Genomic DNA, 23465 nt, shown 5'->3' with positions numbered 1-23465 from the left:
GAGTGAGTCTGAACTCGAACTCAGCACTCATAGACATGGATGCATTAGAAGAACTAACTGAGCAGAAGACATCTAAAAAAACTTCCTTGGGTGTTTTGCCATAAGACGGAAGTATCATAAAGCAGACGTCACATAACCAATACATACACCTTACATAATTTTGTTACTGCAAGTACAATTATACGAATAAATGCTTACAATAGAAAAATATAACTTGGCATGCCTAATATGTAATGTATTCTTGATTCCAAGTTATCAACCAGTTACCCTTGAGTTAGTAAGGCTCAGTAAATGGGTTTTGAATGAATAGAGGTAAGATGCAAGAACAATACAGGATACAAAACAGAAGTGTGTTGACCTGGATAACAGTGAAAGAAAAAATTATCGTGCTATTAGCTAAAACAGTTCTTTTTTTAAATTCTATTTTCCTCCAGTTCCTAAAACTATATGAGAATACTACAGAGAAAAAACCACAGAGAAAAAAAAATGCTTCCACCCTAGCAGAACATGGTGGAATCGGGGTGCTCTCCGCTAGCTAATGCTATCCTCTTAGCATTCTTATTAAGAAAAAAACAAAAAAACAAGAAGAAACACCTGACATGTTAAAAAAAAAAAAGATAAAAAACTTTACTGTTAAAAATGCCTACATGCAATTTATATCTTAACTAAAACATTTTAAATCTTCTTACTCCAGAGTATCTAACGATGAGATTTCCAGGCCTAAATTAACAAAGCCACTTCTCCTTGATACAGAAATAGGTTCCTATTGATCAAATTCAGCAGAGGGCAAACTAAGCAGTCTTGTCTGCCCATCTGTATGTGTTTTGCCAGCTCAGAATATCCCTAAAGAGGAACAGAAGTGCTTGGAATCAATACTGTCCAATCCAATTTTTTTTCATGGCTATCAAAAAGAGTTCGGTAATTAAGAAGCAATTCCATTAAAATGTCTAGCACCTCCACTACACTCAACAGGGACTTCGATGATTCTCTGTTTCTGAAATACTATTTATGTGTTCACGTTGTACATCACATTTATAGAACTGCCACACTGTCACCAAGCAAATGACTGTTTTCTCCTTCTATCACCTACGCTACCAGAAGTTGCAAGTTAAGGGAATCATTTTATACTGTTTAAAATTTGAGACTCTTTGAAAGAGCCCTATTCTGGGATTCTAAAGCTTGTAATGTTAAGCATTTTTGCAACTTATGCTAAGTGTTTCCACTAAGTGTTTTAAAGATAAATATCAAACTGTCCACATTGACAGAAATTTTCTACATAAAGGATAAATAAGTGTTTGACCCCTGAAATATACTTCAGAACAAGGACAAAACAAGAAGACAGATTCTAACCAGGGCCATTAAATGAACTATAATCAGCCTCCACGTGAATGTTAGAATTTAAAGTTATACCCATCAACATTTTTTGCCTGTTATTTTTCTACTTTATTAAAATATTGCAATTATAAACTCCAGCAATTAAAAATTATTTGTATGTACTAGGGAGAGCTATGGTAATAATTCAAAAAGATTAATTTATTTCATAAATATGCAATCATTATAACAATATACAGTGGCTACATTTTCCAAAGAAAAACTCTACATAGCAACCAAATACTTAACCTGAGACTGAAAAAAATATCAAAAATAAGGACTGCATGGTAAAATCCATGACTTACACCAAAAAATTAGTTGTAAATGTAAGTAAAGTTTTATAATTTGATATAAATGAAGTTATAGGGAAAAGCAGATTCGTCCAAGAAAAACTCAGTTTAAGTACTACCATCGCTAGAGGGAAGAAAAGCTTTTGCAAAATCCCTAATTGTCATTTTTTTCAGATGACTTTAAAATAAATTAGAAGTGAAACTGTCCTCTAGGAACTTAAAATCTGAGACCACCAGAGCTGACAAAATTAAGGACATGTGTAATAGATATACATAATAAATAGGTACAGAATGTATAAACAAGATTAAATATTGAATAATTCATCACTAAGAAAAACACACTTGCTTATCATTTAGAAAAATGCATTTACACATCAGTAATTGGTGTAATTGGAGTGGAGGGCTACTGAACATTTGATTCTGGATACAGTGGGCTACTTGCCTCATCTATAAACTGATTACAAATGGATAATGCATGTCCTAACTAATCTGCTTGTCTTTTTTTTTTACACAGCAGAATTGATTATAACAAAGGGTCAAAATGCTGATTATATAGCGACATCCATCTGTCGTCTTCAGTTTTACAGCAGTAATCATAACAAAAGGATCAAAACACTGACTATACAGTCACTCCAAATATGTTATACTTACTGTATTCATTCCACCAAGTCCAGATAGTAGGACAGAAAATGAATTTGTTCTTTCAGAAATTTACCTAGAACAGTCAAGGTTTTATAACTCCATCCAAGTCTCAGAATCCAACTAAACAAACACATAATAAAAAGCATTCAGAGAAGTTGACTCTTCCACAAAAGATAACACAGCCTTGGTGCTCTGCCAGGAACAACTCCGAGATTACACTTAACTCATGAGGCCAAGTTCTAGTCACCAGCTTTTTAAAAGACATTTTGCCACACTTTTCTACAGCAATTGCACTGGCCTTTCTGTTTCCACTATACAACCAGCATTAAAGAGTTTTAAACTGACCTAAAATTCAAGAGATAACTTGACCGTGGATAAATAGTTCATGTTGGTTTATAATAAAGATAAAGTTCAAAATGATCTAACCACTAAAATTTTATTTCAAAACTATACTGAAAGGACTGAAAATAGCCAGTTATATGAGTTCAAGCACTACAAGCATCCAACTTCTTTCAATCTCGTTTCATCTGTCTAGTGCTAGGGACTTCAATGTATCCCCCGTACAGTCGACACTCAGTAAGTGTTTCAGAGGCTGATGTTCAGTCATTCCCCTTGCAAGGGTGAAAATACTAGTCTTTGAAGCCAGTACTCATCGTGGATCCTCCTACCCTGTTAAGATGCCTTGCTTCGTTTTACTTCATTCTAACATTATGCCAAATTAATAAAGTGATCTTTTCAAAGCAAAGTGATCTTAGTTAATATACATTGGGAAAATTAGTAGTCAGACCGACAGACAGAAATGTAAAGGAAAAAGGTCAGTCCTGCCTCAGGAAGCAGGAAAAGGAGGAATTTCTATCACTCATCCTCGCACACACAATTAATTCCTTGAACTTCAGTTTATTTCAGCGTATCAAGAATATCGTGTACTCCTCTGCTCGGCCGGCATGAAGGTAGACATCATATTTTTAAGGGTTCAATAATATCATTCCTCAGTAATAACAGAAGTGGCAGAAATAAAACAAGAGACAGACTAGATAATTAGCTACGAGACTCAAAGTTTTAAAATGCCAGGGCTCCTGCTGTTCCTAACCACGGTCCTCAAGGTATGAGGATTTTACTCTCCACGGCGATCCACAGTCAAACTGCCTACAGACATTTTTTTCCAATGCAAATGAGCCTCTCCATCCATTAAAAAACCCCAAATATTTTAAGTCGTAGGCAGAAAGCCCTGCTACTTTAGCAGACACCCATCCAAATGATGACGGAGCATCACACAGAGTGGATTTTAGTGTCAAAATCAATGCAACTTAAAAACATCGATCTGACGCATACTTAGTATTATGAATAATCATTGTGCTGCCTGGTAATTAGGAATAAATGCTAAGTTGTTCACATAAATGACTAAAATTAATGTTAGGTTTACACAGCAAAATCAAATTTTCCTAGTACTACACTTTTCATTAAATTACCCCCAAAATCAATGTCTGCTATCATATACAGTAACTCTCATACTCACACTGAAAGGGCAGGGGTCTCAAATCCTACTTCCTCATCTATGGTGGACGCTTACCCTGTATCTCCACAGACCCCACTATGAGGCCCTTTATGACCCAAAGCTGAGGCACATTTATTCCCTAACACACACCCTAGTCTCCAGACCCTTGATCCACCTTTAAAGTACCTAATATAACACAGTTAACTCTTGACAGTACCTACTGGCTCAAGACCCAAAAATATGGTGTCTGTCCAGGAGCCATGAGGAATCAAGGCAGAAACCCGGGCCCAGAAGACCACAGGAAAGCTTGCTGGAGGTCGGAGAGTAGGGCTGAGAGTAAGGGAGAGACTCTTCCCCTTTTCTGTCACCTTCTTTCAAAGATCTTATACAATTCCTTCCAATAATACCCAAAAGTAAGGGGAGGAGACCCAGAAAGGGAAGTGTAGTTATCCTTAAGACACATTTCTATATCAGTGTTTCAACCCAGCCTGACTCAACAATAGCCAGCAAAAGTTGGCCGAGAGATGTTTAAGACTACTCAGAGGAGAGAAAAGGAGGAGTTTTCTGTGCTAGGAGGTGCTGTGATACGATCCTAGTTTCCTGTCGTTCAGTTCCAGGTGCGTGATGACTTTGGCAGCCTTTCAAATGAGCAAAGTAACCAGTGGCCAATGAGATGACTTGCAGCTGCAATGAAAATATTATACTAGAACCAGTTTTCTTCTACCTCTATTTGCCACTGAAAGAACTCTGTTGATACACTATTTGTGGGGAAGCGGACACGGGTAGGACCCAGGCATTTTTCACTTGGTAGTGTTGAGAGACAATTCTCCAAGGTGTTTCTGCACATCTTGTCCCAGCTTTTGTTTGGCCTTCACTTTTCAAGGGTGTTTGTATGGCAAACAGCCCAAGAAGATAAAAAATAGTGTTTCCCTCCAGGGCAAAGGCTGGTCAGGTTTACACACAGTCTATCATAAAATATTGGATTTCCTATGCTCAAGGGGTGCTCGGTGGTGCCAAAAACCCACTGTGTACACAGCATCTACCTGGGCTGCTCCTCATCACCCCCATGGGACTTGGGGCAGAAGAAGTGGGTAGGAGGAAAGGGAAGCAGGCAAGAAGGGAAACCAAAGCAGCCATGAAGCTCATGCCCCTTGTTACGCTGTGAGTAATAAAGCCCTTTGTCTCTGAACCAAGGGTCTCATATCTTTTGTCAGCATCCACGAAATTGTGGCAGGCTCACTTTTTAGCTTGCAAAAGGAGTAGAATTTCCTCCCTAGAGGAATAAAGTCCTTTCCCTGGGAAGATAAGATTATCCTCCGAGGTACCAGGGTAGGAAATTGCTGTGGATTCTCCAAACCCCCTGGGAAAAAAATATAGGAGTACGTCTTATCTCAGCATAGGTCGTTCTGGTGCTGAAGGAAGAATAAATAGCCAAGTGAAAAAAAAAAAAAACTTCTCAAAGACCTGTCACATATATTGCTTGTCCCAAATAACTGAATAATTCCCTTTATTGTGCATTAGAAAAAATTGATATTATTTTAAGATGCAAGACTCCTTTTTTGATTCCTGATAGAATTAGAATAGGAGATAGTTCAAGTCAAATTCAGACCCATGCAGAAAACTAAGGTAATCTTCTTAAAAGTCATTTTTGAAAAGAAGGCTACAAAGATCAGATTTTTTTAATGCTCTATATTAATTTGCAGCCTGCCCACAAAATATTTACACTAAGTTCAATCATCTTCCTGTCTTTGTTTTCTGTCAATCTCTTGAAGTGAAAGGGAGGGACCTTTATAACTCCCTGGAGGATTAAAAAAAGGCTCCTTCAACATTTGGTTTCTGCTGCTCAACTGTGTCCTTCGGTTGGAGCACAAATTCAATGATAACTGTTTCAAAAGATGGCTATTTTACCCTCAAGTCCTGAGCCTCTATGAATTTCACAGGTTTACTATACAGATTCTGCTGACGATTATGGTTCTTCTTGGTTAATTAACGCTCTGCAACATTTAATTTTGCATTACATAAATACCAGTAAAGAGATTGAAAAAATAAAACTAGATGCAAATTTTATGCTCATTGCAATGCACAAATTAGGCCATAGAAAAATCCCTGGCTGGATTCAGAGTTTTCTTGTGCCAGCTCGAGCCTCGAAAAAAATGTGAAATTCTTTTTCGCCAATTCAACAGAGGTAAAAATGATCTCATAAAAACCAGACTAAACAAAAACAAGTCAATGAGGCTGCTACACATAAAGCTTTATACAAATGAAGTACTGTCAAAACATTTCAAAATGTCAGAAATTCACTTAGAAATTTATCATAGAAAGAAAAAAATAAAATAAAACCTCCTGGTATAAATTTGCTTTTCTGTAAATTTAGTTCCAACCTCTCATTATCACAAAAATATCTGTCTTTCAATCTCTAGAACTGCATCTATAATGTTAATTCGCAGAGTACAAGCAGTCTGCCAGTGTTAGGTCCCAAAGGTAGCCTCCTTGATCAGAGTGTTTGAAGAAGATGGCCTAGAAAGACAAGATCGTACACAAAAACAATACGCCCTGCACAGGGTGGCTTTTCAGAATCATTTTTAGACATGCATAAATCAGAGCTGCATTTGTGCTAGCTAATCACTACTAATGAAGCTTGAGCAGAGAATTCAAACTTCAATATTTAGCTAAAATTTCAAAATGTGGCATCTGAATTAAACTAATACCCTTACTTGGAAAGCAAAGACAAGGTTATTTTCACATTTTCTAGTTTTGATACAAATACACGGGGCTGGATAACAGGACCATGTGTGTTACTCCTTAGACTAGAACAAAACTAAAACACAAACAGATATAAAACTATCATTGCTTAATTTGGAAATTCAAACTAAAAGGGTATTTTCAGGTTCTTTTTTAATTAAGGATAAAATTATGTTACCTATGTCAACATCACTGAGGTTTTTTCTTTCTAATTGTAGAGAAATGGGTAATGTCACTATCATCTACCTCCTTTCTTTCCCCTCTAACATCAGGTGATTTTTAATCTGTTGAAGGAAATAAGGTTCTAGGAAACATGAAAAAGAGCCAGAAATAAAATGGCATAAGTGTAGTTGCAGCCATAAGAAACTAAATTTGCTTCCATAATGTTGGTGGGTCTTTTGACATGGCAAAAACTGGCTGTTGGTTCCAGCTGGGACCTTCACATGGGGCTGTGAAGAGTCCCCATTATGACTTTACAAGCCACAGCCGAGAGTATGTCTAGCGCCAGCATACTGGATACCCACCCAGACTGTTTTGCCAATAACATAATTCTACCTCTTTAGCAGAAACGCCAAATGCTCTGACAGGCTACAACTGCATTTTCAGCCACATCTATTTCACAATGAGCAAGAACAATCACTGCTTTTCCCTCAGGAGAAAATATTGCTAGAGTAAAATTTCTTATTAATATAGGCACTGTTTCTAAGGACAAGTTAGCCAGAAACTTCTCGGGAAATGCATATGCTCAAGACAATCATCTCAACTTCTTGTACGACTGGTAAATATTTGTACTGAAGAATGAAAGATAGATAGCCAGCCTCCAGGGTATGGACAAAAATACTCAATAGTCATTCCAATCCAGCCAGAAAAAAGAAAAGAAAAGCTTAGTGGTAGGCAAGCAGGGGTCTCTAGTCAACACAACATGTTTAAAAGACATCTTTATCTAAAAATAAACAGATCTCACAGTAATTCTGTAAACAGGTAGCTATGGTGAGACAGCCCACAAACATCAATGTTCTGAGATGAGCAGACAAGTTTTTTAATGTCTCAGAACAAATCATAAAAGTTCCTACGGCAAATACCAGTGGGGAAACAAGAAAGTAACACTCTATCAAAAAGGCTCATAAAATTGATAAAAAGCCAATCGCACACCCCCCAAAATGTGATTTTGTTCAAGCCAACACATTTACTGGCACTGCCTATCTCTCGGAGAGTGAAGCCCACTTTAAGGCAGTTGGGAGTGCCAAGTATGCTTTTTTTCAGAGGGAGGTCACACCACAGACCTTGTCAATCGTGTTCCCTTATCATTATGAAAGGAGAAAAATACTTCCACTTATAACCCTGGATCGGACTTGCCTTACATGGAGAATGCTTTCGTTATGAAACAACATCTATTCAAGGACAGTGTACGTCTCTGAAGGTGTTACTGTCGGGCAGGTCGATACACAGAGAGAGATGCTGCTGATTTAATTTGGCCTCAGTTCACTGGTCTAAAAAGAAATCCTATACGTTAAAAAAATAATAATTAACTTCCTCTGGAACTCAATTTTTATAAAAGGTATGGATGTTAAGATTGACAGCCATCTCACATGAATTCTGTAAACAAAATATTTGTATTTGAAAAATCTAACATCGTAATTTTAAACTATTATTTCTACCAAAGTGATATGAAGGAAAATATACAATACAGAGTACTCTCTAAGGGCTCATTTGAATCTTTAATAAGTAACGTTTTGGTAATACTGGATTTTAGTAGCTCTTTAAAAAAGGCATTTTAGGTTTACCCAAATAGGATCTACAAGACTTCAAATTATTTTTAAAAAAAAAATAAATGTTAAATATAAGCAAACAAAACTCACTTGGTTGTCATATGCTCTGGTTACTAACATTGATGTGAAGCATCCCTCTGACACACTTTTTGCCCAACTGATTGTTTTATTTCATAAAAAGCATAATAGCTTCAGCATTTTCTTCTTCGGTAAACACTGGGTGATACCTGGTTCAATGCTTTTCAGCACAAAATTACGCTGAAGAAAGGCCAATGTAATAGGCTTGACCTATTATTTTTAACCTATTTTTTTTCCAATTTCCACAACCTATTGTAGCATCCAGCATCTCTCATGCAGGGTGATTCATTTCTGACTCCACAATCAACCCCTAACTATGCTGAGGTCATTCATTGCACTTGATACCCATTTTCTTTACAACTTCTCTCTATATTTAGATTATGCTTTTATTTAGATGGAGTACAGTATACTCTAAATCTGATCTTCAAAGAACATGTTTACAAGCTTCAAGTACAGTTTGAAGTGAGGGGGAAAAAAATCTTTAAAAACGCTGTTTCTGCAGACACTGTCCATTCAGTCTATTTATAAGAAATTACCAGATAAAACCCTCGGTCTCACATCACTATTCTGAGAGATGTCACATATATAAACAGTAGAGTAACAATATCTGTTTTATATACTGTAAAACTGTATACTTGATCATGTTCAAATTCTTATATTGCCCATAAAAAGGTGAAGTCTACTAAATATATCCCAATAGAAGGAGCCGTATCATTCAGGTATTATACTGAACCCAGAAAGTACAGTATGAAATGTCACTTACATACAAATCCATCTGTATTCTATATGAAAATTTAAATTTCAAGATTTCAGCGTTAAGAAATTACTATTGATTACTTCATCATTAGGCTGTTCTTGATACTTAAATCCTGTGCAGCTCACAGAAACAGGAGTGAGACCTCACTGTTTAAGTCAATTTTAATTAAACATGTAATGTCCATTAGTGGGAAGCCCTCATTATAATAAAACTTCCTTTTTGGCTTATTTCCATATCAGGGTTTGTTTCAGAATATCTGGCTAGTGTTTTGAAATCTTCACGTCTTGTGATATAGGTTATCCCTCTGGTCATGCCCAGGAAGCCATGTGGTCCAATGGCATCAAACTGTATAGAGCACCCCAACCCTGTGCACCCACTGCATTAGGTAATTTTTTTTAAATTTGGATCAAAGTGCACATGCCTCTGATTTAAAAAGCAAGTAGCCCCAAAAGCTCAATAACTAAAAGCCCCACACTCTGTACTTATCTCCACCTCTCCTCATCAGTTTCTTCCAGCTGCGACCGAAATCTGTAATGTGGGAATAATCACAGTGCGACTAGTTCATAGTGAGGGGTAAATGAGTTTCTATATGTAAATATTTAGAGCAGTGTCAGGATCGTAGTATACACTGTGTCTAAATATGTCTGTGACGAGGATGACTTTTACAGCATCCGGACTGACAGTATCAAGATCTACAGTGGTTATACTCTGTCCTATAACTGGAATTACGTTTTGCCTACAGGTCAACTCGAGAAGCTGAACACTAGTAAAGAGCTCTTACTTTATTATAACTGTGGGGAAATTGTTTATTTCTCCATTCAAGCTACTTATATTTACTGACTGCCTGCTTTGGGCCAGACACTCTTCTACGTGCCAGGGAGAGAGTGGGGAACTAGACCAACCCGGTGCTTGCATTCTAGTAAGGAAGAACAAAAAATAAGTAGCCAAATAAATAACACAATTTTAAATAGAAATTAATGTTATGGGTCCCCTGTCGTGCCATGTGACTTTTGAAGGAAGACATTCAAAGAATTTTTCCTTTTTTTTTTTACAGTCCATGATGGCTCAAAATTAGCCAACATTCTAGTTTGCTTCTCATTTGCACAAAGCTTTCTTCTATGTTTTTCCTTCCTTTGTCCTTGTTTTTTTTTTTTAACAACTGGATTATCAATTTATTTAAAAGGTTGATTTAAGCATCTGCAATGGTGGCTTCAACCCCGACTCCTGGCTCAACACTGATGGAAGTAATCTTAACAATCTCACAAGGACTGTGTGAGTCAATGAGTTGCTTGTGGCTCCTCATCTGAAAACCACCCCAAGTCTTAGAACCTTCCCCTCACCCTCTCCTCTTATAGTCTTTAAGGCTACAGTCTTGAAGGGGCTCCTTAGGTCAAATCACTGCCACCTCCACTACTCTAGAGGCCACATATAATCGTAATATTTTATATTAGGAAAGGCATCAGAATTTTAACCACCGGACCACACAGATGATTTCTCAAGATTCTTGAGGAGTTTCATTAGAATCACCTACAGGCATTACCTGTCTGGAATAATGGTGAGGTCTTTGAAAGGAGTCAATATATTTTTATTGAAGTGGTGTCCATGGTAAGCCAACTCCTCTGATTAAGAAATGGGAATTGAAAACAGACATCAGTCCCTCGACACAATGGAGTATATACTGAACAAATGAACAAGTGACAGGAAATAGACGTTTAGAGCAGTGAAACTCTTAAAAGATGAATGTTGCTGGCATTTGTAAAGAGTAAAAAGTCATGACATCATAACAGAGAGTCCCCCAGCGAGTTCACTGTTAAAAGTGTTACTCCTCCCTGAGACAGGATAGAGAGTTCCAATAACATTTGTCTGTGTCTCTGACTGTCAAAGGAATTTATTGTGCATTTACACAAGCAAGAAAGAAAAATTAGAAAAGAGACCAATTCTCATACTTTTTAACATGAGAAGTATCCCCAGTAGAATTACTGGGAAAACAAAAGTTCCCCTTAAATAATTTAAGCACCTCTTCACCAGATGTATTGAACCATCAATATCAGTTCTCTTTTCCCTGGCAGATCATGAACTGACTACAGTAAGAAAAGACAAAGTTTTAGTCTAGCACAAAAAATCTATCTTTACATTCAAACATTCCATTCATTTCTTAGATGTTGGTGGTTATACCAGCCCTGTTTCTGATCACTTGTTTCCACCCCCAAACAGTCATCAGGAATCAGAATTGTCAAATCCTCTGAATTTGATTCAGTAAGTAAGCATCCAGGTGTGCTCAGTGGTGCACCAGCTCCTCTGGGATGGAGACATGGGCAGAGATGGTGGGGAAGGGGAGAAATGAGAAAGAGGTGATTGCACTCTCCTTGCCTCCAGAAAATATAAAATCTTCAAAGCAAAGAAGACATAACATTGAAGACGAGTAACAAAATGAAACTGAAAATGATATTCAGCCACATGAACAAGGGACTGAGGATGAGAAGAAAGAGATCGGTGCAGACTGGGTAGTCAGTGTGATCTCCAGGAAAGAGGATAAATTAGTGCCCTGCAGGAGAACAAGCCTGGTTTGCATGGGTGTGAAGAAGTGGGGAGGCAACTTGAGTTGGTAAACTCAGCACTCAAAGAGCAGAACTAAGGTTAGGTTAGTGAAGGGACAAAGAGGGAATGGATCTCAAGATGGGTTAAGTTGTTTGAGGAACATTCATGACATATTTGGTACCTACCATGGCCTTCTAGACCACTGCCATTGCCCTGAAGACTGTTCCTATGAAGAATTTGTGAGGATAACAAGAAGAACTAAAAGAGAAAAAGAGGAAGAAGATGAGGCCCTTCCCCTCCTTTAATATCCTCTACTTGGAACTTTATCAATAAATATATTTGAGTGTTTACTTTTGCTGCTGGATTGTTATTAGTTTGCTGGAGCTTCCATAACACAGTGCCACAGACTCGGGGGCTTAAACAGCAGAAACTTATCTCCCCACAGCTCTGGAGGCGGGAAGTCCAAGATCAAAGTGTCATCAGGTTAGTTTCTCCTGAGGGCTTTCTCCTTGGCTTGCAGATGGCCACCTTCTCACTGGGTCCTCACATGGCCTTTCCTCCCCACACCCACATCCCTAGGATCTCTTTGTGTGTCCCAATTTCCTCTTCTTATAAGGACTCCAGTCTGATTGAACTGGGGACTGCCCTAAAGGACTCATTCTGACTAATAAGCTCTTTGAAGACCTTATCTCCAAATACAGCCACATTCTAAATTATATGAATTTTGGGAAAAACAACTCAGCCAGTAATGTGTAGAACTTACAAATATCCTTCTAAGCTTTTTAAGCATAAGATAAACAACGCTGATAACTATATACAGCACCATAAACACAGTATATAAAACGGACAGAGTTGAAAATGTGAAATGTAATTTTAAAGCACAAATTTATACAAAAGTACAGATGAATACATTATAATTTGAATAATGAAATTCCCAAATCTTGCACAGCATGGGAGTTCCAAAGTAGACCAGGAAATGATAATGCTGATCTTTGATTACCTTTCCTTTGGACTGATGAATATCTCAATAGATACCTTTGGTGGTAAGAATTTTTGATAAAACAAATGGTGGTGTCCTAGAAAAAGATAGGGCAGGAGCAAGTAATGTAGTAGAAAGAGCTACAGATTAGGATTTGGGCATTCTGGATTCTAGTTCGAAACAGAAGAGGCATCCAAAGAGGATGAGAAAGAGAAAAGAGAGAAATTAAGAAAGAACTACATTTCAGAAGCAAAGAAAATAGAAATTCTAAGAGATCAGGAGTCCACTACTGTGAACATATCAGATAAATAAAGCCTGACAAAACCCTATTGACATTGCACTTTGGAGTTCACTCATGACCCTCGGAAGAGCAATGCTGGTAAAGTCGAAATGGTTAAAGGCAGATTTCATTGGCTGAGAAGTGAATGGGAAAGAAAATGTAGAAAATTTGTGATTTTTTCTTTTCTTTTTTTACATCCAGCCTTTTTTTTTTTTTTTAAGTCTGACCACTGGAGAAATATGGTGGTGGTTTAGGGGAAGAATAGATAAAATGAGTTTTTCCTTTTCTTCTTCCTTCTAGCCTTCCTTTTTTCTTTTCTTCTTTTCCTTCTTTATTTTTTTTTTAAAGATGAGACTAGAGTTTGTTTACAAGTTTAAGAAAGGACTCTGCCTAGAAGTTGGGTTTGAGGGTCAAAGAAGTGAAGGATTCTCTGTATATTCCTCTAACCCATGCATGAGAAATCCCAGCACTCTATCACTCCCCGTCTTCCCATCCACCCAGAGGTTTATAGATTAGTTGGGATACAGACAGTTACCCAGAGTTATGTGTTTTAATGGCTATATGTGCAACTGAAGAGACCACACAGGGAAAGGAGCACTTAAGTGTCATCAAGGAGTCTGAGAAGGCCTCTTAAAGATATTGGAGCTGATGCTTTCAGGACGGGCAGTGTATCAGGCTAACACAAGAGAGAGGGCATTTCATACAGAAAAGTCTATGCAAAATTAGAGTCATGGAAAATATAGACAGACTCCCTGGAGGGGTTCATCTTGGAAAGGAATGGAGACAGTTTTCTCTTGGAAGGTAAGAAAAAAAGGGAACATGTAAAGCTATATGGTCAGGTTTTAAGAATGAATGGAGGGAAAATTAGGGGAATTTATGTCTAAGGTCTTTTATTTTCTCAGTTGTCTTCTTAAATAACATTAGCTATTGGTCAAGTTTAACCACTTCATTTTGAATTTTCATTTTTTAAACTACCAAAGTGCTTCAAGGCATTGTTTAGCATCAAATATTGACACCCTCAGAAACAGAGAAAATAAATGGATTGGGCTTGAGGGTAGGTTTGAGAATTTACCTAGAGAGAAAGGCAGAAAATTCAAAGCAGGCAAACAACACTGGTTCTGTCCACCAAGACAAACAGCTCAGTTGTAGGTGTAAAAAGGCATTATTTAATCAAGAAGTGAGGCGTCAAATCTAGCATACTTTCAATAAACCTTTTTTTATAACTTATGAAGAAAATTAGTTAAGGGACTAATCATCTTCAGGGGAGGTAGAACACAAGCAAAAAAATTAGTGTACAAATTAGAACATGATAAGTATATAAAAGATAAGGAATGTTCAGTCCTCATAAAAGCAACCAATGTAAAGTTAGTTCTGTCTAGAGATTAGGTCACCCAAAAAAGCACAAGAGGAAGTGTAGGAAGCCTGGGGAGAGAATCATCCAACTTGGTAGAGATGGTAAGGTCAAGATCTTGTAAGATTAGAGGCAGAGCCACCAGCAACAGAAGGGACTGTGATATGGAGCCATCTGTCACCTTCCTGATATCCTTCAGAACTAGTCTTCAAGTCTGGGCAAACTTGACCTGAATTTGGAGGCCAGTAAGTCATCTGACTAGACGTCAAGGGTGCTTGAGGGAGCCATTCAGACAACTAAGTCCAAGGCTGAGGCAACCATTGGTCAACGAAGGCAAGGAACTGAGGCAATCGTAATGGTTAGGGTTGGTATGTAGCACATGAGAAGAAAGAAAACCCTGGGTGTTGTATTATTGTGTTAGAGTTTCCATAATGAATCCCATAGATTGGGTATCCTAAACAACAGAAATTCACATTCTCACAATTCTGAAGTCTAGAAGGCAGGGATCAAAGTGTTGGTAGGGATGGTTTCTTCTGAGACATCACTCCCCGGACTATAGATAACCATTTTCTCCCTGTACCTTCACATCATCTTCCCTCTGTGTATGTCTGTGTGTTCAAATTCTTTCTTTTTTATAAGTATACCAGTCACATTGGATTAGGACCCACCCTAATGACCTCATTTGAATATAATTATCTATTCAAAGACTCGATCTTCAATCACATTCTGAGGTGTCTGCAATTAGGACTTCAACAAATGGATATGGGAGGAACACAACTTAGCCCACAACCAGTGTTAATTATAAGACTCTTAAAAATGCACCAGTAGGGGGAGGTATAGCTCAGGGGTAGAGTGTATGCTTACCATGCAAGAGGTCCTGGGTTCAATCCCCAGTACCTCCATTTAAATAAATAAACAAATAAATAAACAACCTAGTTACCTAGCCCCTACCAAAAAAAAAAATGCACCAGGTACTCAATCTCCTGGTCTAAATTTAGTCATAGGCATACTTGCCTAGCATTGGAAAATATAGCAATATTCTGATGACATTCTCCACTATATAAAGATGTCACCCTTGCTCAGTTAAGGAACTAGAACACTAAGTACAACATTCTTATCAGAACTGAGAATTTTACTATCATCCAGTTATTTTACCCTGAATAAAAACAGAACACAGAATTGATGGAAAATACTTTTCAAAGAATTTAAATAGTCTGTGGCTTTGGCTAGTTCCCAGATTCATTTTTCTTACCATTTATTAGCCAAATAAGCCTCCTTAGGATTTAAAGTAAAAAAAAAAGGAAGGAAAATTGCCACACATTCTTCACTGATGATTTTCAATATTTTAAAAAGAGCTTAAAGACCTTTTATTTTATACAATTGCCAGTAATTGTCTTCATAGTTTTATTGGTATTAATTTCATACAGCTCATTTAGAATGTCAAGCCACATATGCAACACAGTAATAAAGTTATTATTACTGCATAGAGATATAATTATAAGTAATTTTGATTCTCTCATTTTTGTCCTCTCACTTTCTTCTCATTTCTGCCCACATTTTATAACAATGAAGATGAGTTTGCTGACCTTTTGTTAAAGAACATTTAGTGTGAAGAACCTGATGATTTCATCCTGACGGAGGCTGGTGAAACTTCTTTTCTAGTTCCATTAGCTTTCTCAGAGTAAGTCTGATTATAATATTACTGCATTACAAATAAACTTCTAAACTCGGAGAAGAATGCAAATGATACAAAACAGTAAATAATTCGAATAATATGGAGCCTTTTAACCAATGAACCATTATTCAGCACAATGGTTTTCTTCTTTATTAACAATATACTACAGAAGATATTATGTAAAAGAAAAGATCAAAGCACTAAGAGGAAAAATAAAATTTCTCATTATTTGTTAAAGATGTGATAACGTACATCATTAAATACAATATAATAAAGTTTCCCAGGATTAGGTCAGCAATTTAAAATATGTAATAAATGTAATCTATGCCCACTAAGGCAATTTGCATATTTCTACAGGCCTCATTAGCCATAATTCTGAAGGACTTTGTGACTCTATTAATTCTTCCGTAAGAGAGCACACTAGTGGGCCCAGAGTAGGGATAAGGTATCATTTGGGCAAATATTTTAGTCCCAAGTAGAAAGGGAAAAAGGCAAAAATAAGTGGGAAGTTCTATTTCCAGGACAAGTACTGGAGACGGAAGACACCAATGCTCCCTTCTGGGTAGAGGGATTAGAACCTGGAATCTTAAGAGGCGGAAAAACTCATTCATTTCAAAGCTTGTACCATGAAGGCATGAAATGGGATGAGAAGAAGGTACTTTAGTGTTGACCATGCTTTTGTTCTGAGAAAGATGCAGCTATAGACCATTCAGTTATGCAAATGTAAAACAAAGAACATATTGTACAGTGGAAAATTTGAGACGCTGGGGCTTTGAGGAACTAAGTTGTTCTATAAGAGATGGTTATGCAATAGGCAAGAGTTGCATCTCCACACAGGGTCTTCTATTTGGAGAATCAGCGCTTGCCAACCATTCCTTGTCCTTGTGGCATGTACATGTTTTAGCCCAGCTGTCTGCTCACGGGTAAGCAGAGCCTGAGAACACTCAGATGGTGGAAGATCTTTGAAAAGGAACTCAACTAGGCTGGATAAAACTCAACCTAGAAGTGCAACACGTGGCATTATGTAAAAGTGAAATCCACAGACACTGAGAAATTTCTAAATTAAAGGATCTCTGTTTGCTCTTATAATCAAGAAGGAGAAGATGTAAGGAAGAAGTTCAGTGTCATAGGACTACAGCTTTCAGGAGTGTGACTGTCTTTAAAACTACACCCCTGTGAGTAGAGGGTGGCATCTGAAGGAACTGGGCATTCCCACTGTCAATCACCTTGGAGATACAGCCAGTGAGACTTGGAGGGTGGGACTAAACTGGGGGGAAAAGGGGAACTCCATCCTCTCTCTTGGTATTGTTTTCTTAGGCCTGGACCCCAAGGAATCTACCTCAAGGGTAGACACAAATAGTGGAGGTAATATGCCTTTGAAAGATGGAGACAGGTTGGGGGTGCTGGAAAAAGAGCACGCTGTGATCAAGCAGGACAATATTATGTGGCTGAGCAGGGAAGCAGCACCAGATGGAATGGCTGAAGGGACCTGTAACCTATGAGAGGAGCCACAGCAAGTGGCCAGTGAGAATGCAGTCCAGATGGCGCACGTCCCCTGAGCCATCTCCGAGCTGCTGCTGTAAGTCCAAGGTGGCAGAGAGAAGAGCAGAGCCCTCTGAGACCAGCATAGAGGACAGCAGTCCAGGAGCAGGAGCCCAGGTGCCAACACAAGCAGATACTTTGGATGGAGGCTCTAATCATGGCACCAGTAAGGACCCCAGCCTTGGGAGAGCCTGAAGTCAACTCTGCTGTGGAGCAAAGGGCCGGACAGTGCCCAGCCTGGCATCACAGGCTCACGGAGGCACCATCCTGGAAAAAATACTAGACAAAGGAGGTAATTCTGAAGGATCCAGAAGGGAGGGATTTCACCTCCGACAGTTTCCCAGGCAAAGGGAGCAGTTAGAATTTAACTTACATGTGACATCATTTGTATTCCTCATGCCGGTGAGACCTGGGAGACACCTGCATACACTTAAAATTAATAAGCCCTATGAAGCCAGAAATTAGGGTTATTCTAATTTCATACACGGGAAATTGAAAGACTGTGAGATTTTCTCAAACTCAGAAGTGTAAGACCCAAATTAGAGCCCAAAGCTCTGCTGAGACGCCAGTGCAATGCTGTCCCAGAGAGTGAACACACAGCAGGCCAGCTGCATCACATTGTGAAGGCATAGTGCTCAATGTCAATTTGGATTCTATGAATGAGCCCCTAGATTTGCCTTTCGGTCAGGGTTTCTTATCTGTTAAGGGGTTTAGATCTACAATAGAAAAATATTTCTGTGAAATCCAATCATACACAGCAGTTAACCATAGCTGAATTTTATAAACTACGATTTGTCAAATAATTCATGCTTTTTCCCAAACACAAGCCCCTGCATTATTCTGATAGCAAAGAGTTTACCTAGTCCCTATAATTTTGCACTGAGCCGACAGCATATCTGCTTTACCTGGATTCTTAGAGGGTTAGGCTTTTAAGCCTCAAATCACTTTGTGATAGAAAATGTAAAGTCTTAGAGCTCAAAGCACTGGACTTCAAATAATACCGTATATACTAGTTTAGACTGAGCAGAGAAAACTGACTGTACTCTTTAGATTCATCTAAGAAAAGAAATCATACAGGGTAGTAGCAATCAATCAAACTAACAATTATTTGGTGGCAAGCTCTCTTCTCCATCTGCTAAATTTACATTAGTAAATCTGCTAAAATTACTTATAGAAGCTCATTCCGTTCTTAAAAACAATAATCCAATAGTGTTATCATTAAAGGATTAAGTTCTTTGTCCAAAATCGTACAGCTGAATGGTAGAGCTAGTATTTAAAACCGAGGTATCTAACTCCAGCACTAATGTTCTTTTTAACAATACCATGCTTCTTCCATCTGTAACCTGTCTGGTATTTAACCACCATTTCTGTCAGAAAATTTTTCTTCGATTCAAATCTAAATCTCATCCATTGCCATTTGAGCCTGTTTACTTGAAATCTGTTCTTGTGAAGTTTTGAAACAGCTGGTCACTGTCCTTGGTTTAAGAACTCCCTCACATACAGCACTCAGAGATAATTAAATCCCTCATCAGCAATTTCTTTTTTTGGCTGAATAAGCTCTTCCCAATGTTTCCTTAAAAAGATTTCTGGCCCTTTAAATATCTTGCAGCATCCCCGTATCATGTTGACTTTTATGGCCAGAACACTGGCACGAGATTTTTTTTTTCTAAGAGTCATTTATAACTCCAAGTACCAGCTCTTCCTCCCCTCCCCATCATGTTCTTGAATCAACTGTTTTCCATCTAATGCTTAAGCAGCTTGGTTCTCCCTTTGTGCATTTTGTCCGCACTGAGTTTCACTACGTGTGCTGTGACCATTTTCTCCAATTTGCTAAGAAGCTGCTTCTATTTCTAAGAAGTACTGCAGACCTGCAGTACCTAGCAGGTATCCTGGCATCCTGGCAAAATCCTTTGCCTCTTCTATGTCAGTGTATGTCCCTGCTTGAGAGGCACCTGTTATGGGCTAAATTGTGTCATTCTCTCCCTCCGAAAAAAACTGTATGTTGAAGTCCTAACCCCTCAGTCCCTCAGAATGTGACTGTGTTTGGATTTGAACATTTAAAGGTAATTAAGGTTAAATGAAGTCGTTGGGATGGGCTCTAAGCCAGTATGACTGGTGTTCTCATAAGAAGAGGTTAAGACCCAGACATGCACAGAGTTAAGATCGCGTGAAGACAATAAAGAAAGCCACCTACAAGTCAAGGAGAAGGGCCTCAAAAGAAACCGATGCTACCAACACCTTGATCTCAGACTTCTAGGCTCCAGAATTATGAGAAAATAGATTTCTGCTGTGTAAGCCCCCCTGTCTATGGTACTTACTATGACTAGCTCTAGGAAACCAATATAGCTCTCTTTAATGTCTCATTTCACTAACTCTACCACTAATTATGTAAAAAGCCCCACACTACCAATATCATGCACCCAATACTGAATAGGATGCATCGCTTCGGTGGTATTCATGCCAAAACGGCATCAACTCTACCCATAAGTAGGCATAAGACAATGCTAAATTATGAGACAGTCTCGAAAATAACTGACCAGTGCTCTTCAAAATGTCAAAGTCATGAAAGCAAGGAAAGAGCAGGAACTACCACAGAATATCACAGAATGGGAAAAACTAAGGAAATATGACAACTGAATACAATGTGGGAGCCTGGGTTGGATCCTGGAACAGAAATAGGACGTTAGTGGAAAACTAGTGAAATCTCACTGAAGTCTATTTTTTAGTTAACGTCATTGTACCAATGTTGATTTCTTACTCTTGATAAAGGTATTATCGTTATGCAAAATGTTAACATTAGGGAAAGCTGGGCAAAGGGTATATGGAAACTTTCAGTTCTATCTTTGTAATGTTTTTTCCTAAAATTGTTTCAAAATAAAAAGTAAAATAATAATAAACACATAACAGTAAGAGAAAATCATATAAATAACGCAAATCATAGATCATATAAATAATATTTTATAAAAATTATATATCATAAATATATATTATACAATAATATATGTTATATGTAGTAATATAAATAAATAAATAAATAAATAAACGAACAAACAAATAAAACATATGAACCTCTAAATAACCACCAGGGAAGAAAAATCACATATTTAATCACTGAAGTATCCTCTGAAATAAACTCTATATTAAAGAAGGTAGGAAAGAAAGAAGGAGCTAATATTACTGAGGTCTACTGGATGATATACCCAGGCATTTAATCCTCACAACAACACTGTCATCTGTAAAATGTAACAACTGATGAAACAGAAGCTCGGAAATATTTAAGTAACTCATCCAAGGTCACATACCAAGTGAGAGACCTGAATTTCAGACCCAAGTCCTTCCAAATCCAATACACCATGCTTGCTTTATGGGTTAAGTGATAATTTAGACACGTCCCCACCCACTAAACATTTTTTTCATTGTATCTGTTCAAACTCCGTGGTTCCCCTTCTCGGTAACACGTTGGAATCCCCTAGAGGGCTTTAGGGAGCTGTGAAAACCGCTGGGGCACTGATCCCACCCCAGGAGATTCTGATGTAATCGTTTGGGCATTCACCTGATCTCAGGATTTTAAAATCTCCCTAGGTGATTCAACGAGTAGAGAATAGTAACTCTACCAGTTTATCAGTCTTAAGGTCATACAGAACAGAACTAAAACCTTCCCAAAGACAGGGCAGTCATATTTATCTTTTGTCCGGGAATAAGCACGTATCATCAAAATAATTCAATTCAACCCGTGACACGTATTCCTTATGGGAACAAGAGAAGAAGAAATTCTTTAAAAGATACATGGAGAATAGGGACCAGCTGTAGAAGGCTGTCATCAGCTAACTGCACATAGTACCAGGAATTTAGAGGCAGCTGACTTAAGAAAGAAATCCCGGCACTCCTCCAAAACAGAAAGACAGCAGCAATCTCCTAACTGGTGGAAGTCAAATGACTTATGTCTTCGATTTTAACTATCAAGCTATGTAAGACTCTAATTGAAAACAAACATTTTCCTACTTTTGAGTGGAATCAAAGCTGGGGAAAAACTGAATAGCTTCAAGGTGAGGAATGGAACAGAAAACACCATCAAGAAGGCTGCAATGAGGGTATTTGGAAACTGTTCCGTTTGCTGAATTGTCAGCCATGCAAGCGCTTACAGACAATTACAACCCCAGAAAACAAATAAAAAGTGTGTAAGTAGGCACTTTGATACTTCTTCCTAATTATAGGGTTTACGAGCTGGATTCTAAAAACACAAATAGAGGCAATGCGAATACTAACCCTGAAATGAGGTTATGAAGTGTATTAGCTGTACTTAATTACACAGCTGTGACCAGCTGCAGAGACCCCAGCCTGAAGTCTAGGGCTTCCCTTCACTACTGGGTTTTAGAGCAAAGATGCCTCCTTTTTATTTTAGCAGAATTTTTGTCTTTTTAAAAACTACAGTTGAGGTTGAATCAGATGGAAATGCCCATATCTGACCTACGAAAATGGCGATTCCATATTTTGAGTGACGGTATGAAGATCTCCTTCCTCTCCCTTGGCTTTCTCAGAGGCACAGACATTTTTCTAGAGCCTTTGAAACATCCCCAGCACCAACCAGCCACAGAGCTGTGACTACTAGGGCGTGCTTACTTGGGGAAGGCATATGCAATAAATGAAAGAAGCTCACCTACCTGTAGAGAGAAGCTGTCTTTTCTACAACCTCATCGACTGAAAAGCCTTAGGAACCACTATTTGTGATATGCATAGCAAATGAAATTTCATCCTGGTAATTGGCCCAAATCTAGTAATACCAAATTGCACTGGCAAATCAGCTGACTGTCTGGGGTTGATAAAGAATGGTTATTTACTGGCCCTCCTAATTTTTTTGTTTTTTGTACAGAGTTTTGGAAAGCTGGTAGGTTACAGTTTCTCTCTCTCTCTCTCTCTCTGTCTGTCTCTCCCTCACTTGCAGGCACACACACACCCACAGGAAGGCTTGTAATGAACTATTTTACACATCTATGACTTACAAAGACTAATATTTGACTTCTCTTTTTTTTTTTAGCTATAAGAAAAAAAGTCTATAAAAAAAGAGCAATCCACAAAAAGGCACAAACTAATTCTTAGTCATTTATATTTTTTAAGTAGTGAAAACCTGGGTATGAACTCCTATGTCACACACGCATTTTGTCTTCAAAAAGTCAAATATGGACTTCGCAGATTTTTCTCACTAATGCCAAAGAGAGATTTCTCTAGGAAGTTTCAGTCGAAGAACTGCAAAGTTCTTCAAGGCTTCAGGCAGCAAACTGCAGGATATTATAATAAAAGCTCGCATTTATTTCATGCTTGCCATGTTTGCTGTTCTAGTGCTTTAAACATATTACCTATTTAATCCTCACAATGATTTTAAGAGGCTAGTACTATGTTTATTCCATTTACTGGAGAAGCGAGAGGCATCAATGGGTTGTTTGTCCCAAACCACATGCTTCTTCAAAGACACAGCCTGGGCTCGGTCCCAGGGTGGCCTCTCTGTGCGACATGTGCTCAACTCACCACTCCCCTGACTCACTTGGGTAGCTCTTGCCAGCCAACCTCCAACAATTCATCCACAATGAAATGCCAGAATCACATAACCCAGTTGTGCATTATTTTGATGTGTACAGTAAGTTATTAGGACCTATATAAAGTACTACTCATTGAAAAAAAAAGAGAGGCATTAATTTTCCAAAGAGGTATCCATCGTAAGTTTCTTTGATTATGTTTCTCACTCCAGGGCTTAATGCAAGTTCATGGTGTGAAAGAATGCGTGCCCAAAAAAACCCGAGCAAGTGCCCATTGCATTTGTACTGTGTTTCTAAATGAAGAGCTAGCAAACGACTTCAGAGTTGGTAATTCTTTTAATTATAAGTGATTTTATTGTTTTGTTTTCAGAAACTGACTAACTGAAAATCATTTACAGGTATAATCATTACATAAGAATTGGTTG

At 38.1% G+C, this 23465-nt stretch overlaps 1 protein-coding gene and 1 non-coding gene across 2 annotated transcripts in view; one reads left to right on the top strand and one right to left on the bottom strand.

Annotated features, from left to right (window-relative positions):
• Positions 1 to 23465, bottom strand: part of HS6ST3 (heparan sulfate 6-O-sulfotransferase 3) — a 576822-nt gene that overhangs the window by 285232 nt on the left and 268125 nt on the right. The gene's annotated exons all lie outside the window — the stretch shown is intronic.
• Positions 15123 to 15194, top strand: TRNAG-ACC (transfer RNA glycine (anticodon ACC)). The gene has a single exon. It is a non-coding gene; the product is annotated as a tRNA-Gly (tRNA).

The sequence above is a fragment of the Vicugna pacos genome, chromosome 14 (assembly GCF_048564905.1).
Source record: "Vicugna pacos chromosome 14, VicPac4, whole genome shotgun sequence".
NCBI lineage: Eukaryota > Metazoa > Chordata > Mammalia > Artiodactyla > Camelidae > Vicugna > Vicugna pacos.
This window is presented reverse-complemented; position numbering and strand designations above follow the sequence as displayed.